Here is a 10,117-nt window from a genome sequence, read left to right as displayed (position 1 = left end):
ACTTGGAAGTAATTGGCTACTCAGATTCTGACTTTGCTGGGTGTGTTGATTCACGCAAATCAACATCAAGTTACATTTTTATGATGGCCGGTGGAGCTGTATCATGGAAGAGTGCCAAGCAGACCTTGATTGCCACTTCTACTATGGAAGCCGAGTTCGTCTCCTGTTTTGAGGCTACTTTATATGGTGTATGGCTTAGGAGTTTCATTTCTGGGCTTAGAATTATGGATTCTATCTCTAAGCCATTGAGAATATATTGTGGTAATTCAGTTGCTGTATTTATGGCTAAAAACAACAAAAGTGGGAGTCGAAATAAACACATCGACATTAAGTATTTAGCTATAAGGGAACGTGTTAAAGAAAAGAAAGTGGTCATTGAGCACGTCAGCACTAAGTTGATGATCGCTGATCCTTTGACTAAGGGCATGCCACTGTTTAAATTCAAGGATCATGTATTGAATATGGGACTTGGTTCCATTATGTAGTTTCTCATTGTATGGACAATGTTATTTTAATGAAATTCTTAATTATTGTGATGTTTTTTCTCATATTTATGTGCACCTTAAGTTGATTTGAGAAAATTCATTTAAGAAGGACCAAGAATAAACATAAGGTTTATTCATTAAGAAATTGTTGCCACATAAATTATAATAAGAATAAATGCATAGTAATACATGGAAGATAATACTCGTCATTAGAGGACTTATCGCCATGATTCATGTATCTATTACTTAATACAGATTATCAATGGTTTTTAAGTTGAGACATTAAGTTTGGAAGCATGGACCAAGTGGGAGAATGTTAAGCTCCATTAATTTATGAATAATTGCTGCCTACAATTATGGAATTTAAACTGCAGTCTTTCCTTAACTTATGGAAACCAACTGCAGTAGTTTCCTTAAGTTAAGGAAATCAACTGCAGTTAATAAATTTATTGTTGGGAGCTACTGAAGTGGTCCATTACTCCATCTGGAGTTCTCTATCTTGATCTGTGGAACACCTAACACATAGCCATCAGAAGCTTGATGGAAGCTTGGCTATAAATTCATCTGTTTGGTCCCCAAGCTTGCATCTCAATTTCCCTTTAGTTTTTACACCATCTAGCTGAGAGAGCAGAGCTTGGAAGTGCCTTCAGAATTTTTGTATTCTTCTCTTTTTGCTTGGATAGCTGGAGCGTGGTTTTCAGAAAGAAGTTGCATCAAGAGTTTCACCAATGGCTGGAGGTAATTCGTATCCCTGGGCATTAAGTTTCAACGATTCATTGAATTTTTTCCGCATGCAGAATCGCTGTTATAATTATCTGACAAGATGGAATCATTGATCATCAACCTGATGTGATAAGATCCCTCCTTCAATAGATTTGTTCGGTCTTCACTTCTGACTAGTCACCTGTCAATTTTCCTTCACATCTGGCAGTGGCAGTCAAGAAAGATGTGGCCATGCCTTGTACAGTCCTCCTCCACTGTTTGACATCAAAATCACCTAGGGTTCTCTCCTCCAATCCAGTAGCAGATCATGCTCGAGGCTTACTATAAAGATGGAGATTTTGCTCGAGCCCCCGACAACGAGTGAAAAAATGTTCAGTTGAAGGGATTTGATCTCTTGATCCGCCGATGGATAAATTTCAATGGGCCAGGCTCGCATGCCTTGAAGGCCTGCATGCACATAATCCCTTTTCATGACAATTATATCCTACAGCATGATGATGGCCTTTGTACCCACAAATCCCTTCCTCAATGGATATAATCACTAGTAGTTTTGTCTGTCAGCACAGGCACCACAAAAACCTTCTCCCCACTCAAACAAGTGCACGTTCTGCAACCGAACCATGCCTACACAGGCTGACTCCACCCACGCAAGTCAATTAACCAGCTCTATCTACATAGCCTGCAAGTCAATCATCACGCAAAATAGACTACACGACTTCCTGCAATTGATCTCAGGAAGCAATTGATCTTCGAAACAACGATCAACCACAGGTCGGCCTTGTGTGTGAACACCTTGCCTCTTGAGATTTAAATATAGTGAGTTTGAGCGATGTATCCCACACAATGAGTTAACCTTGCCTAATTCACGAGCCTCCTGTGCAGACGGGCATGCGATTCGATCCGACAACCGGATGAACAAAACCCCGGATGAATGAAATCATCGCTAAGCCGCTGAGTTGCACACACGATCTCCACTCGCACGCCAATCAATCCACTAGCACAGGAGCGATCATACACAATCTCAATTCAATAGACTCGTATCAAGACTACAGCTCTTGACGCTCCCAACACTCAATGCGTCGGCTCTTCTCCAGAGCACACAACAACACACAGGTCGACTCACCTTCAACACTGTAGACTGAGCTGCATAGTCTCCTCCACGCCTACACTTCGACTCTTCTTCGACGCAACACTACCATGCTTCTCCTAGTCTCAGTGCTGACACCATTAACCTTTTGACCTCATCTCATTGTGCAACAGCCACACCAACAATTTGCAATCAGTCGCCTGCTTGACACACACCGTCGACCCGATCTCCTCCAATCCTACAACAATTTACACCCAACAATCTTCTCCACGGTGGGCTACCACTCCATAAACACAACAGCAACACTGCCATTCGACCTCTGCCAACACTACCGATACACTAATCTATTGCCACCTACTCGTATCTCACTCTCCGACTGGAAAACACACACCACGACTGCCGATCTTGGAGGTCCTACCCGGATCAACACCACGACTTGCAGAAATTCATGAAGCTGCTCCACGACCTGCAGCAATTGAAGGCACCACGCACCAGGCACTTGCAACGATCTCACTCTCTTACACTGCACCACGCATCAACAACTCAAACTTGCTCAATAGAAACATGGTTAGATCCACACACCAACTGAGAGGGCACCACACACCTCAACCAATTCTTCCTCCAATCAACGGGCGTTAGAATGCCAAATTGTTTCTCTAACTAGACTCTTGCTTCGATCTACTCCTCTTTGACCGAAACACTCGCTCAACTAATAGGAAGCCTCATCCACCAGCGATTCAACAAATACTTTTATTCTTCGCAGGATTTACTTGGTCCCATGGGAGTGAGGCCCAGACCGGCTCTGATAGCAAGTTAAATTTTGACAGTGCACACACCCTTGTATTCACATCAAATAAGGTTACATATAAATACATTTAGGGTTGTCTCAAGATAGGTAGACTATCTTGGACATACAATCAATGGGTTGAGAGAATATCTCAACCACACACCAATCTAGGAATCTATTAGATAAAACAACTCTAAAGAATAAGAATAGACTCCTTTACATAGAAAGTCACAACTGAGATAGGTAGGAATTACATTTTCTAACAAGTAATGGGCATGCTTTACCTATGCTTTCAAGATAGTTAAGAGAAATAAATAGATTTACCCAGAGTTAATTTTTACTACAATTTGAGGTGAAATCTTGATTTGTGTTATTCAAACTAGTTTTTTTACTATATATATGGATTCAGCGCCCCAAAAATCCCCTAAGGAACTTATGGAATATTTGTACCAATTTAGGTAAAGCAAGATGTAAATATGGTTTAATGCCCACCAAAACTTATGCAAGTGATTACTTGATTTTGTAGGGGAATTATCGATATTGTAATTAGAAAGAACCCAACTATATAGCCAAGAAAGTTGTAATTTTGTATAGAATCAAGTCCCTTGTAAACAAATAAAAAAAAAATGATGATTTTTTTTCCAAATTTGAAGTGTTATTATGTATGACAAATTTTATCTCTACAACTAAAAAAATCTATCATCTTTTAATACATACAAAAAAAAACATTTTCTTCCAATTCTAAAAAATACTAAAAGTTATATTTATTAATTAAACATATAAAATAATTAATAGTTTTAAAAACCTAAACTTCTAGTTTTATTCTCATCATAATTTTCTTTCCATCAAATAATTTCTACAACATAATACCAATAAAACTAATAATTACAAGTTTAATTCATTTATCATACTTTTGTAGTCACAAAATAATCCTTTTTGAATCTTTTTAAGTATAAAATCCTATGGGGTGTTGGAAAATGAGCTAGTAGAGGGGGACAAACCCCGCTCCCCACTTCTAAAGGCATTAAAGAGGGGATGGCATGGCCAATTTTCCCCATGTAGTCACACAGGCAACAAGTTATGAAACCATATCAAACGATTGTGGAAACCCTTGTGCCCGTTGCATTTTCCTATCATGTTTAAGATTGTTCTATCATTTTCTACCAATTATGCTCTTTCGTTGGGTTGTAGGAGGGATTTCCTATTAAAAATAGCAACAAGAAATTCAAATTTAATTTGTCCTTGAATTAAATTGAAATTGTATTCTCATAGAAACTTGTAATAGTTAATAAAGTTAAATTGACTTAGGAAATTTGAGTTGGAAGTCTATCTAGAGTCATGTAGAGTGATCCCTAAATTTAGGGGCCCACGTTGATTTCTTTTGAGTTGTAATTAGATAACTCAGTCTAACTAAGTTATAGTCAGTTAAACTAGTTCTAACTATTGGAGGAACTATTAGAGGTCTAGTAGTGGAGTAGTGCACCAGTGCATCACTAGTACCACACCAATTAACAGAAGATTCATCTGTAAATAACTCATGCATGTCAGTTCAGAGGAAGACCCACTTGAGATTAGAGTTTAGGGACAATGTACTATGAGTTGTATAGTTTTCCGAGTTGTACAAATGGTGCATGCAAGCAATTGAGGGTCTATGGATGGATTGCGCAGTTATGGAGAGTGGATTTCCCAATTAAATATGGGTTAATTCCCTTAGGGATTGCACAAGGAAGTAGGGGCTTGGAAGACAATAGAAGTGTTGGCTTGAGTTGGCTTATGAAGCAGAGAGTTAGATTGTACTAGTGTAGGAATTGTTCAGGACGAACAAGCATTGTATTTTCTTCTCAGGTCTTCTGGTTAATGCAATATAGCTAGTCGGGGTTTTGAGCAGTTGCTTTCCCCAGAGAAATATTATGTAATGTGTGATTGATATTCTTCCTTTTCTGCTTATTATTTTCATCGATCAATTTTGGTTTCCCCTTAAGAGTAGAGTAGATTCTTGTCTTGTGTTTTATCATATCACATAAGCCGTTGAATCTAAAAGTAAAAATCTACATTGTATCGGAGCTGAAAATAGTATAGAAGAGGAGAATTCGAGTTTGGTGTGTAGGTGAAAATAGAATTTTCAAGTTCATATTTCAGAGCAGCAATATGTCATTCTACGGTTTGTGAATTGAGTATGCCTTGGAGGGCAACTCGAATTACATAGCTTCGAAGGACAGGATGGAGGTAGTTTTAGAAGACAATGGCCTTAAGGAATTCATAGATCATGACATTCCTAAGCCTCCAACATTGGATGCTAAAGATCTGTCTGAATGGAGAAAGTGTGTGGCAAAATCGAATAGAATTATCATGGAAGGAGTTCGATACTACATTGTCTCAAGTCTCCACGATAAGGATACTCCATACTCAATGTGGAAGGCATAGACAAACCTGTTTCAGAATAGCAGTGACCATAGGAATTTGGCACTGAAGGACAAACTCAGAAAGATCAAGATGGATAAGGGTGACATACTTCTGAAGTACTTGAGCAAGTTCACCCATTGTCGGGATTAGCTTGGAAGTGTTAGGATTACTGTTGCTGAAGAAAATATGGTGAGCCTAGCTCTTCTAGGACTTCCCAAGAGCTGGCACAGTTGCTAGGACTCAGTTGATGGGAGGGAGAAACTACCAGAGTGGGAACGACTGTGGTCATATTTGGTATAGGAAGAGATTCAGAGGAACACCAGAGATGGATCTTCATCAAATATTGATGATGAGGAGAATTGTGCCTTAGCGGGTAAAGAAAATAAAGGGAAGTGGAATTCATCCCATTCCAAATCATATTATTATCATGGCGGCAAGAAGAAAGACATGTTCAAAGTCAAGTGCTTTCACTGTCACAAGCTAGGACATTTTCCACAAAGTTTATGCTCAAGAAGGCTAGTAAGAAACCCTTGGGAGGACCGGAAGGTGATGCTCTTGCCTCATAATTCGAACTGGACTTTACCCTCATCGCATGTATGGTGTCATTGATGATGGATAGTGTATGGTACCTAGACATTGGAGATTATTTCCACATGATTGGTAACAAAGAGCTCTTCAGTAACTTGGAGGAGAAGGATCTACAGATGCATATCAAGATGGGTGATGATGGGAGGTATAGTGCTACCGGGCTTGGTACAGTTACCTTTAAGAGGGAGTCGGGTTATCTTCTCACTTTGCGAGATGTTATGTATGTTCCTGGTTCAAAGAAGAACTTGGTGTTTGTTTCCATGTTGGAGGATAGAGGCTATGATGTGATCTTTAGTAAGGGAAAGGTGTTCCTTCGTCACATAGCCATGAGACAAGTGAAGAGGATAGGGGTTCGAGTGAAGAATCTCTACAAGTTAGAGGTAGAATATTGTGCCACCTTAAGCATGAAAGCATAGAAGGTGTAGAGCCAAGACATCGGTAAGTTGTGGCACAGGAGGTTTGGTCACTTGCATCATGGCGCTTTGAAAATCATGCAACACATTTCTATCGGTCTTCCCAAGGGTGCACTTGAGCAAGTTGACACATACAAAGGGTGTACATTGGGAAATTACACCAAGGATTGCTTTCATGACAAAGATAGTCGAGCACAAGCAATCCTCGATCGAGTCCATTCAGATGTGTGTGGACCATTCTCGACAACATCCATGACCAAACACAAGTATTATGTTACATTTGTTGATGATTTTTCTCGTAAATGTTGGATCTTCTTCATGCAGAAGAAATATTATACTTTTGCAAAGTTTTGTGAATTTAAATAATTGGTCAAGAAAGATACTGGCAAAAAAGTTAAATCTCTCAAGAGTGATAATAGTGGAAGGTATGTGTCGAATGAGTTTAAAAAACTTTTGTGCGGCAAAAGGCATTCGACGAGAGTTGACAACACCTCATAACCCACATAAGAATGGGGTGGATGAAAGGAAGATTAGAAGCATAGTAGGGGCAACATGGGCGATGTTGCATGATTAGGGCCTACCACTACTTATAGGCCGAGGCATGCAACACAGTTGTTTATTTGTAGAACAAAACCCCTCGTCAAATTCTTGGTATAAGTACATCGAAAGAGGCTTTTTCAGGGAAGAGACCATATGTGGGTCACTTCATGATTTTTGGTTCATCAATCTGCTACCATGTAACCAAATATGAATGGAAGAAGCTTGAGCCAATAACGGAGTTGGGGATATTTTTAGGGTACACTGATACACCTCACAAATATTGGGTGTACCTGGCAACCAACAAGATGACAGTTGTTCGCAGGGATGCAAAATTTGATGAAGAGAAGGGCATGAGATATTCCCTTGAGAGGGAGGTTCAATTACATGCGGTTGAGGAGCTTTTAGATCATAAGGAGGAACCTCAGATTGATGTGGAACAACCACATGCAGAGGTTCAGGGAGTGGAGACACCCAGTTATGCAAAGCCTTCCAGAGATGGGAGAAAGTGCACTAGAGAGGCTGACAAGTTATTTCATGATGCTAGAGAGAATGTGGGAGCACCCACATCACAGTGTGGGTAGAGGAGGTCACCATAGAGGTACACTAGACACATGGCTCTTATGAGTAGATGTGATGAGACTGAGCCATCCTCTTTTGAGGAAGCAGTGCAAAAACTGATTTGGGTCGATGCCATGGTTGAGGAGTATGACTCCATCATCAAGAACAGTGTTCTGGATGTGGTCCCAAGACCGACGAACAAGTCCGGGGTGAGTTCCAGATGGCTTTACAAGGTAAAGAAAGCAATAAATGGTAGTGTGGAGAAACACAAGGCCAGGTTTGTGGCCATAGGGTTTTCTTAGGTGGAGGGGATTGATTATGATGAGACTTTTGCTCCTATTGCAAGGTACTCATAAATCAGGTCCATTCTAGCATTGTTAGCATAGATGGGATGGAAGATACATTAGATGGATGTAAAGACAACATTCCTCAATGGCATGATTGAGGAAGAGGTGTATATTGAGAAGCCTGAAGGATTTGAGACCTTCAACAGAGAGTCGCATGTGTGCAGACTCAAACAAGCATTGTATGGACTGAAACAAGCACCCTGTGATTGGTACACTAGGATTGATAACTACTTCACCGGATTGGGCTTCACCAAAAGTGAAGTAGATGCAAAACTTTACCATATTGTGGTTGAAGGTAAATTGTTGATTATTGTTTTATATGTCAATGATTTGATTCTGACATGTGATGATAATGTTAGATCTAAGACTTTTGTGATCCATAATGTAGAAGTAAGTCTTTTGGATTAATCACATTGTTAGGATTTGGTCGATGTTTCAAACCAACTAATGTGGTTCATCCTCAGAAGAAGGTGAGAAATCCATTGATCAGAAGGAATAAATAGTAAGGATGCAGCATTTCCCAGAGTTAGCCATTAAAAATTAGTTGTTGGTGGATAAGTTAGAAGGTAAATAAATTAATTATTTAGGGATTAGAGGTAAGGAAAAATATTCTATATTTAGTTAAAAATAGCTGCTAAATAAAAATAGTAATTCAATATTATCGATTGATGTAGAAAACATCTTGTTTATTATGGGTTGACTTATTCATATTAGAAAACTTGTTGTTAGGAAAATATATTTAATCCAAAATAATTCAATAACTATTAACAACATTAATTTCAGATTATTTAATAATAATATCATTATCTGATAGAGGGGAACTTAAATCCATCAAAAAGGAATCTAAGATAAATTAAAACAAGTAGTCAAAGGAAAACCGATTTTTTTTTATAATGTGATATATATATATATATATATATATATAAGAATATAAAATAGAAATTTTTTGAAAATAATAAAAATAAAATAGTGGATCAAGACTATATATATAATAATTAATAAACAAATAAATAAAAAGATAGAAAATAAAAGGATATAAAAATAGAATTTTTTTTTATAATAATAAAGATAAAAATAGGGGTTCAAGACAGATATATATATATATATATAATTGATAAAAAAGGGGAACTAGGCAGAAACAGGAGAAAATAAACCAAAGAGAAAAGAGGAGGAGAAAGGATAAAAACGAATGATGAGTTATGATGAGAGAGATGGAATCCAGCTCTTACTCAATTTCCAACTATCATCCCTATTAAGATTTCTGGTGTGCCTTTCGAACTCAATCGCCTCCCTAAGCTTCTTGTGGTGGAAATGATCTATCTTAGCGATAACTTTGGATTCTTCAATGCAGACATGGTGCTTTGATTTTTCTGCATGCTCAACTAAGGCTGATGAGAAAGAGCGATTGTGTCTGATGTCTACTACATGCTCATTGATCCTATGTTTAATAGATCTACTTGTTTCTCCAATGTAGGGGATACCACAGGAGCAGGGAACAAGGTATACCCCTTTCGAGTCCTTAGGGTCAATAGGGTCTTTAACAAATCTAAGAGAATTTTTAATGGTATTGAGAGGCTTGAATGAAGAAGATACATTAATCTTCTTGAGGATATGGGAAATCCTATCTGTGGTTCCTTGGATATATGGAAGATGAACCTTAGAGATAGGATCGTCACGAGAAAATTTAACTCTAGGCGCTTTACATGCCTTGTGAAAGGCCTTGAGGCTTTGAGATCTGCTATACCCATTATTTCTGAAAACTTCAAGAAGATGGGATTTCTCCTGTTCGAGGTGGCTATCATCAGAGACTCTTAGAGCACGGGTAGCAAGAGTGCTGAGAACCCCAAATTTCTGAGCCGAGAAATGATGAGAACTGGCATGGAGATACTATTCCGTGTGAGTCTTTTTCCGAAAGACTTGGTGACAAATGGAACCATCATCCATCCTCGAAAGGAGAATGTCCAGAAAGGGAACTATCTCCCTCCCTCCCTCTCGCTCTCTTAAATTTGATTCCATGATATTCTATTTGAGAGAGTATCTAAATTAAAAAAACTCAATTGGTTGTAAAATATTAAACCTATATTTTGGATCAATCATATCAAAGAAAATACAATGATGAAAAATATAAAACAATCATGCACTATCTTTCCTCTATTATTGTAGTCAATTTGTTTTTTCCTTTTAGA

This window comes from Pinus tabuliformis, chromosome X (assembly GCF_031772625.1).
Source record: "Pinus tabuliformis cultivar Carrire ecotype Pingquan chromosome X, CPIR1, whole genome shotgun sequence".
NCBI classification, from domain to species: Eukaryota; Viridiplantae; Streptophyta; class Pinopsida; order Pinales; family Pinaceae; genus Pinus; species Pinus tabuliformis.
The sequence above is the reverse complement of the archived record's forward strand: the minus strand, read 5'-3'. Positions refer to the sequence as shown.